A 9,443-nucleotide genomic window follows, 5' to 3' on the forward strand; every position below is an offset into this window, starting at 1 on the left:
TCCCATTTACTGCCCTCTAATTCTTCCAATAGCACTGCTAGACTCGCCTCACTAGATAATGTTCTTGCGTTAAACGTTGCCAGGTTCATATTCCAATGGCGGCCTGTCCGGAGCCAGGGATTCTTAGCACCCTCTGCAGCGTCGCAGGTCTGACCGCCGCCGTGGTCAGTTGCTTCGCAGCTGCTGGGGACTGAGGGCCGGGGTTTGATTGTTGTGTTCATATAGGAGGTTGTGGCCAAGTACTGCACCAGGGTGGCCAATCCTGCTCTGGTGAGGGAGTGTGTTACCGGTTCTGGTCACCGGCATCAGGCCACATTCCAGGCCTGTTTATGCAATTTTATCAACACGCGGATTTTTTTTTTTTTTTTTTAATCCGGTGGAAAATTGCGCGGCACCGGGATTCGAACCACGGACCTCTTGCACGCGAGGCGGGTGTTCTACCTCTACGCCACCGCTGCCACCGCTGTAAACTTTATTCTGTCATTACAAGGCGAAATGATGCACTGTGCTATCGACTTGTCCGCATGGCGCATGCACACGCTTTCTCAGGAGGCGAAAGAAATGGGCCTTCGGGCGCATGAGACATTGGTCGATGTTTCCTAAATATATATCAATGATGTTTAAGGTTGGACAGCTGCAGCGGACATACGCACAAAGAGGGTCATTCTAGTCAGTGTCGCCGCAAGAAAGCGCCGCACGCAGTGCGGTGCCTCGACGCGTCCTCCCCCTTTCCCGCGGTTCCTTTTAATAGAGAGTTTTAGATTAGGGGACGCAAGCGGCTTGCGTACGCAAGAGCTAGGGGCGATGCTACTGCGCATGCGCACACCTAGATGTCGGGGTCTTCGCATGCGCAGTACCGTCGCCACCAGTTCATGCAGACGCAAGACGCTTGTGTCCTTTAACCTAAAACTCTCCATTGTCATCCGTAGTGAGTACGGACGAAGCAATAGAAATTGATCCTCGGATTTTTAGAATCCTCGGATCTTTAAACTTTCGTTTGTGGAAACGCGCATTGCGCTCGCTCTGCCCAGGAGTCATCGAATTTTTTCAGATGCACATGCGTGCATTCTTTAATTTCAATGTCAGTTTCAATTTTCAATGTCAGAGAGCATATTTTGGACAGTCTCTGTCCAGGAGCCGCGGACCGAAGACAACATATCTCTCTCATGGGGTTCCGGACACCTGTGAACCCTCATGAGAGAAAGAGCAAGAAATAGACAAAGTGATCACAGAGCAGACACACGAGTAGTGCTGTGGCGGAGCTATATGAGACAACAAAGTGTTGTTGCTAAGAAGCACGCAAATACAAATGCAAAGGCTGCGGTAACAAATGTGACAATAAAACAACAACAACACCAGATAGCATGTTTAGATTGGCATATATAAAAGTAAGTGCATTTCGAAACTATTGAAACACTTTGGCTGTGTTGACATAATGAGTTAGGCGAAAATTGAAGGATAACTAATTTATAAACACTGCGATGACATACTGCTATCTAGTACGAGCAGTAGCAAAATTTGAAGTCCTAAAGTTTCAGGCATACTGTTTTCTGAACCCATTGTAAAATGCTACAGGGTCAGCACGAGCTTGTTTAGGAACAAATAGTACAAGATCAATTAGGGGTTGTGCTTGAACTCTAATAAAATAAAACGAAGCGTAATCAGTTGGTCGCAGTCTGTAGGTATACATTGCATTCCATGTTTGTGCAGCTTAAGTATTATGTGAAGGGTATGGTGGGCCGTAGAACACGATAAAAGGAAACAATACTGAACCCACGGTACTGCATAATATGATAGCATACGCGATTTTAGGTCGTAGATGTAGGTAATTTTAATATTTGTACATCTAGGTATTTTGACATGAATGGCCGCCATGTGTGCGTTCGAACGAAGTTCCTTATCAAAAGCAAATACAAGAAACACCTGGAATGCGACGCGCTCGAGAGCTGCACCTTCATATTGCAGGATGAAGGGTGCACGAATTTAATAGTTTTTTTTTGCTAAGAAACAAAATGCTTTGTTTTATGAACTTTCAACTGCAGTTTCTTTGCAATTATACACGCAGATAGTTGCGCCAACCAAGCGTCGTTGCATTTCTTTCTGAGCGATGTGGCTTTCTCATATCAGAAATACGTTTGCGTCGTCTGCATATTGTGTATATACCTAAAGGAAAAGAAAAACTAGAACAAAAGAAATGAAATCTCATATCATTGCATTCCCATTCTGAGGAAATATGTTAAGTTATGAGCAGATCCCTGTAAGGGCCTCTGCAGGCTGTGGAGCGTCTTAAAAGGAAAACAAAAAGGAGACAATTTGCTCAAAGAAAGAAGATAACGCAAGACAGAAGACATCGGTAACCGAATACAGCACAACACAAGACAGATAAGAGTCAACAGAGAAGTTTACACGATCAGTATCAGCAGAAGACTTTAATGTATGTCAAGAAACCCCACACGGAACAGCTTTTGCATAAATTTGCATGAAACAAAAACAGAAGCAATTCTGTGAGTCAAGATGCCAAGATACCAAGCCAAATCATGTATGATCATTAAGTTTATACAATTTTTCGATAAATCCCGTAGCCGCCACTCCCCTAGCTGTGCTATCGCAATGGTAGTACTCCCCCCCTCCCTCCTTTTTTATACATATAAAACATTTTCTGACTACAGTCCTTTTTATTTATTTTTCCGATTTGGCAGCCTGCAATACTTAGGGGTAGCAGGCAGGGCGTAGGTTGTTGTTTTTAATATATTATTTTATTTTATTTGTAATGCCCAACACAATTTTATATGCATAGACAGACAGAAAGAGCCAATCGATACGCGCGTCGAAAGGACAGTAACGGTTGGCCGCAGAATACTTTTACGATTCATAACAACCATTCTCCACCAAACCAAGCATACTTCGCATTACATAGACGCCAACTTGCCTAATATTTTCTCAGTCCTACAGCAGCCAAGACAGAAATGTTGCTACGCATCATGGAAGACAAGTTCTAAGTAATTTTTCCAGAGAGGAGGTAATTAGGTCACCAAAGCATTTAACTGTTCAGTGGTTGTCATCATTACGATGGAAGCTCAGTTGAGATTGTCAGTTTTTGCTTCTACAGGACGTGCTGCAAGGAACGTTAGCATGTTACAACAGGAGTGGGTCTTTTAGGCTAGCTTTAGTAACGGTATCGGCTATTGTTATAACTTCAGCCTTCCTTTAGAATTTAGAGCCACTGAACTGAGTTTGCGACCAAAGCCACCCGTGTATCTTTCATAAACGCATATTGTCCAGACGGAATGTGTTCCCCACACATCACTGAAAGGCTGGACTTCATGAAAAAGCCTACCGAGCAGTCTCAGAGAACTTCAGTTATGCTTGCTTGAACGTAATATTCAGTATTCTGCGGTCATGTTTCAAAGAAAGTAATGGCATCGCGAATTCACACGCGTCAAGTCATACCTGCGTGAAAGCTGGTGCGTTATATGAATACTCAGACTAATTCGCGGTCAATCCACGAGCTTTGGTGATAAAGTGCCGCAGTTCAAACCGCTAATATTGTTTTCAGTGGCGAGCACGACGCCAAAAGTCCAAATGCGAGCGCCAGCTTCGTTTCGCAAGCTGTTTCGTGGAACAATATCGAACGTGTTTCGTACGCACGTCCTCTCCGGTGGAGCTTCTTGAGCGCTCGTCTTTGCAAAGGATCTCTCATCGGCACTGAACCCGGCTCCCTAAGGGTTTGCAGAAAATAGGCCTCTTCATCACAGTCAACGCTGTGGAGGCTAGAGAGACTTCTCGCAGTGGCTTCGTTCGCACTTGGACATAGTTCCATGTTTTTTGACCGCAGTTGTGCGCAACTGTTTTTTTTTTATAGCTTCACTTTTGAATGAAACAAATTTCGATCCTTAGAAACAAACACACTGTGGTATATGGCTGCCAATACGTTGTTTTGGATGTCTATTAAAATTTTTATTCGTCTTTACGGTTTTTTTTTTGCAAGCCGTTGCGAGGAGCCTCACGTGCATGCTCGTGCGAGTGGACGCTGTTGGCGCGCAGCGAAGTATGGACGGAACACCCAGCAAAGCATTGACGGAGCGCGTGGAGTGATAACTTTTCTTGACCGAACTTGTTGCGTAGCTTCCACAGCGTGAACTCTATCCTGACCACGATCCCCAGCAAGGCCTTCAAGACACGGCAGCTCCTGAGGAATGTTTAAGTGTGTGACGCGAGCAGGAAGGAGATTGAAGCAGAGGGAGAATAAAAAAAAAGGAATCCGCATGGTGCATGTATGTATGGTGCGAGTGGGGAGCATTTGCCGGCGCGTTCCTGACCTGTCACTGATCGCAAATATTACCTGCTTGTGGACCGGCACAAGCCTCACAGGACTAGGCAAATGCGCCACTGTTTTTTTTTTTTCGCTCTATGAAATACACCCAGAAATCGAATCGCTGCCTTAAAAGGAAAGCGCATGCGAGGTTTCGTCATTCGGCAACGGAGTACCCGTTCTGTGTTGGGCGATGCCCCAATTGGTCGAAATATGTTGCGTGCAGTTACTGAAAAAAAAAAAGACAAGCTCAAAAATGGGTATTTGAGCATTGAAGTTGGCCAAAATGCAGTGGACTGCAACGGAGAACGTGCTGCCCGAAATACGTTTCGTGCGCTTGCCGCTTTACAGTTACGAATGCAAGCAGAACATTGTGCATTGTTATCGGGTCGTCGCGTAAAAGGATGCATAACGAAAAAGAGAAGTGCACAGCGTATGCACAAATGAGGTGAGACGTCCTTTTACACCGTATTGGTCAATGCTCTTCCCATTCAAACTGCAGGGGAACACAACCGAAATTGTGTTTCTTTTTCTCGTGCACAAGTGTCTCACAGAATGACAAAGCGCAGTGCGCAAAGCATGACTAGATGCGCCCAGTAGTCGGGGGGAGGTCAGACGCCTGTATTAGCTTTCTCGCTATCCCAGCTGGGCTAGATTTCCTCGGTGCGTACCTTGTGCGTACACACTCCATCTCCGGTAAGCTTTTGGAGCACTCGTTTTTTTTTTCAAAGGGCAATGCTTTGTCACCTCTAACGTACCGTTAGTTCGCACCAGGGGTTTCAAGGACCATAAAATCGGAAAAAGAAAGCGAGAAATATAATAACGTGTACTTACAGGCGTCCTTCACCCGCCGTGGTTGCTCAGTGGCTATGGTGTTGGGCTACTGAGCACGAGGTCGCGGGATCGAATCCCGGCCACGGCGGCCGCATTTCGATGGGGGTGAAATGTGAAAACACCCGTGTGCTTAGATTTAGGTGCACGTTAAAGAACCCTAGGTGGTCGAAATTTCCGGAGTCCTCCACTACGGCGGGCCTCATAATCAGAAGGTGGTTTTGGCACGTAAATCCCCACAATTTAAATTTTTTTACAGGCATCCCTACGCCCGTCAGTTGTAAAAATGCCATGGAGTCTATTCTGTAGTTAGAAAGACACTGAGGGCTATGCTGTCATTCTCGGTACTGGTATAAGTATTACGGCACGCAAAAGCAGGACCAAGTAGCACACATAGACCAGGGACCTTGACAGGACAGCCTGTCGGCTTTTGTTTCTGTGTCGTCGTTTTCTTTTTTCACTTCATAATACTTACACCAGAATGTCTGGCCAAGTAGCTCAAGCAAAAGCACTGTCATTCTCAGGTTACTGCACCTTGTATTTATTCTGATTGACTGCAATAACGCCATTATGCATCGCATTATTTTGTTTTTCTTGCTCTTTTATTTTTTCTATGATTGTTGTCGTGCTTTTTTGTTATTTGTGTACAGTCGAGAAACATATCCGCAACAACACTGCATCATTTAACGTGGTTAGTAGTTTCTCTGCCGGAGCGAAGTGAGAGCAAATCCAACAATGTCTCCCGTCAAAGGTAGAGGGAGGTAAAGCTCCCGCACGTGGCTTTCTGCAGAAGTGGCTAAGAAAACAGTTGAGTAACACGACTGGCACAGCTATTGGGTGGAAATTCAGTTACTGTACCCATGTGCTGGCAATGTATTTAATGCCTTTCGACTTTTATGTGAGCAAGAGACCTGTAATAGAAATAAGCCATTTCGAAGTCACTGAAAGGAACCCCATACTTGACTCCATTTCGGTATAGATACGTGGAAATGATCGCGATGCGTGTGTTTTCTCCGGTACAACAGCTTAGAGAAAACAATTCTGCACAGTTCTGCAGAGCTAAGCTCTGTCTAGAAAAAAAAATGAGACTAAGCAATAAAAGCATGCAGGTTTTTTGTACTGCGCCGATGAATACCTCAAATGAGAAAAAGTATTACTGCGACATCTGCGACGGACGTCACGGAATCACAATGGGCTACGTCAGCGCCACTAAAGCGGCTCTGAAAAACTCACTATACTTTTAGTTTTATACATTATGAGGCGGAACAGCAATTTTATTTTTTCTAGAACGCTCAATTTAAGCGAAACGCACAAAAATGCACGCAATCAGTCTTTTTTTATGCGATGGTGATCCAGGCGATTATAAATCTGCACACGTGACTAATTCCTCTAGATTACTATCTGAATATTTCGGCCACAGTAAAAGAAGTACACATTACAACCAGCTAATGCGTCGGCCTTAAAAAAAGAAAACAAAAAGAAAAAGAAAGACAGGGGCAAGGTATTAGCGTACTAATCGCTGTTCGTTTCTGATGACAACATAGATTGGATGACTAGGTCAAACATAAGCGCAGCAAGCTACAACGAACGAGAAACAACGAACAGGAGAGACAGAGCGCTAGTTTCAACAGTAACTAAACGGTTGCTGAGAACGTACGAAAACAAACTTGCGTGGTACGTGGTAATCACAATAAGAAGTAAAAAAAGTAACAGACGGATTTACACACAGAAACGTTCAACAAGAACCCTAGTCTAATGTGCCCTTTTTGTCATTTTTTTTGTTTTTGTCACAGAAGTGTGAGTGGCAACCTGCTACTGCATTGGAACATTGAAGGACTTCGCGGAGAACTGGACTTTTCACCGGCGTAGAACGAAGAGGTCGTCATGCAGAAAGGTCAAATCCCTTCAGCGTTTGTGCCCACCTTTTTTGTCGCAGCACTATTGTCAAACGACCTAGTTTCTTCGCAGAGGACTCGTGATATGACGAGGGTAAGGGTGTTGGCTAATAAGCTGGGCAAAATTATAATTTGTGACAGTGAACTATTGGCGGGAAGCGGCGTTTGAGGTCGGACAAGACGGAGGCATACACCTATAACACTGTGTCTGCCTCTCACTGGCATCGTATTTAGTGCTGTCCTTTGACAAGACGTTGCTTGCCGTCTAGCTCTGATTCGGACTTTGATGGTGGGGTCAAAAGTATACGCTCTGGAGCTTGAGAATAACGATCACAATGTTGCATATAAAGATTGCACATGTGAAAAAAAAACGCTGATGCTAACCAAATTTGTGACTAATAGACGATAATATCAAATAGCGAATGATTTTATAATATTTACACAAAGATTAACACCACATTGCGGGACCTCTGAAATTTATGGATGTGATTAAGATATGTACGGCATATTTGTACCCCGGCTCAATATCAATTTGGAGTGCAGCCAAAGCTATGGTGCGTGAACCAATCACAGGAGCTATTTTCTGGATTGTGTCAGTTCACTATAGTGAACTGACACATGTATGTGTATACACATCGATCCGCGGCTGTGCTACTTTCTCTGAGGATTACGGAGCAGACGACGCGCAGCAGATGACGCGACAAAAATGGTGGTGCAAATTAAGCGTCCGCAATTGGGTGCAAAACGGAAGGGTAAAAATAATTACAGCGCATATGAAAGGCGTTCACCGACGCTTAATGCTTGATAATGGGTGCGAAGGTGAGCTTTTATGAAAAAATGTAATGCAGGTTCCCCGCACTGTGTGAATCGGTGTAAGCGAAGCTTTCGTGTCCACTCCCAGTGCAGGAGCAAAGTGAAGCAACGAGCCGCCTCTCGCCCAATTCGACCGTGTACCGCGAGCAGCGCATCATTGAACCCGTCGGGCACCGCATGGAAAAATATGATTTAACAAGCGTGTTCGAGGGACATTTGTAAGGCCTGCCATTCGAGGAGAAGCGACAGAACCGTTGAGTAAGACAGCAGCGCTGACTCGGCTCATTTGAAAAAGGACGCATCATGAAACACCAGTCGGCGATTCGCAGCGCACCCGCAACGTGTTCACAGCGCGATACTTTCTTGCAGGCGCTGGGACATCGTATGCGAGTGTCTGTTGTGCCTTTGCAGGACCTTTTTTGTTTTCATTGCGACAGCAATTATATGAACGCTCCAGGTGAAGTTGCGCCGTTGCCGTGATGTTCCGTATATATTTGGCATAAGCAGAGTTCCTGCATTCCAAAGGGAAGTTTATTTGGACATTACAAAACGGAAATACATGAAACCGCAGCGAATGCGACTCAGTTTTCTTTCCAGTTGGTGAAAAGACACTTATTTCCGCAATACATTAGTGTCCTGTCACAGTGAAATGTTGCTACTGCGGAACTACAATAGCCGAAACAAAATTAAAAAAAAAGAAGATAGAAGAAAATTTACCTTTCTGCCTGATAGAAGTAGGCTATATATTTATCTATGCATGATAGCTAGGTAGCGTGCATGCAATGCTATTCAATCGCTAAATTACTCCCACCACACTATACGTTCCTGGATAAAAAATTCTCACAACTTCTTTCGAATAGCAACACCCGAGGAAAGGTCGTCGATAATTCTATTGACAGTGCACGCCTTCCATGTTTATCTTATGGCATTATTTCTTACCTTCTGCGAATAATAAGAAGCGCTAAGCAATTTTAGTACTGTCAGCATGAAAGTGATGTACTTTCACTGGCGCCGGTGGAAACGTGTGCTTAGCTAATTTTCCTGTCTGGTCTGTTCAGTGTCTTCCGCTTTGCCATACTGCTGCTGTACGGGTCAATGAGGGTAGCAATAGGGGCTTTTCGGTACGGCATATCTTATTTTCTTGTAGCGCAAGCTGAACAAGGACAACAGAAAGGCACATCTGACACACACAGCGCCAACTTTCACCAACAGATTTATTTCCCGTTCTCGTCGCTATATATACACCCTTGCAACGTGATGCAGCAGGTATAAAATTTCGATAAAATTGAACAAAAAATGTAAACTGGGAACCACACGTAAGCAGTTTCTTGACTCACATATTCACAAACACGTACATGTTCAGCGCGAACGAAGATAATCGAGTTCTTTTGAGGATATGAAATGGAAAGTTTACTGACGCATTCGTCGTCGAATGTTTATATGCGTCTAGTTTCTATTATCAAGCGCCTGATCTCAGCTAGCGTTACAACAAAATAAGATATGCTCCACGGGTTGCACGGCCCAGTGAGGCAAATGTTTGCCTTTAGCCGTGTCCCCTTATAAAAACGTTTAAGCTTGTCTTATATCAATCA

The sequence above is a fragment of the Dermacentor andersoni genome, chromosome 7 (assembly GCF_023375885.2).
Source record: "Dermacentor andersoni chromosome 7, qqDerAnde1_hic_scaffold, whole genome shotgun sequence".
NCBI lineage: Eukaryota > Metazoa > Arthropoda > Arachnida > Ixodida > Ixodidae > Dermacentor > Dermacentor andersoni.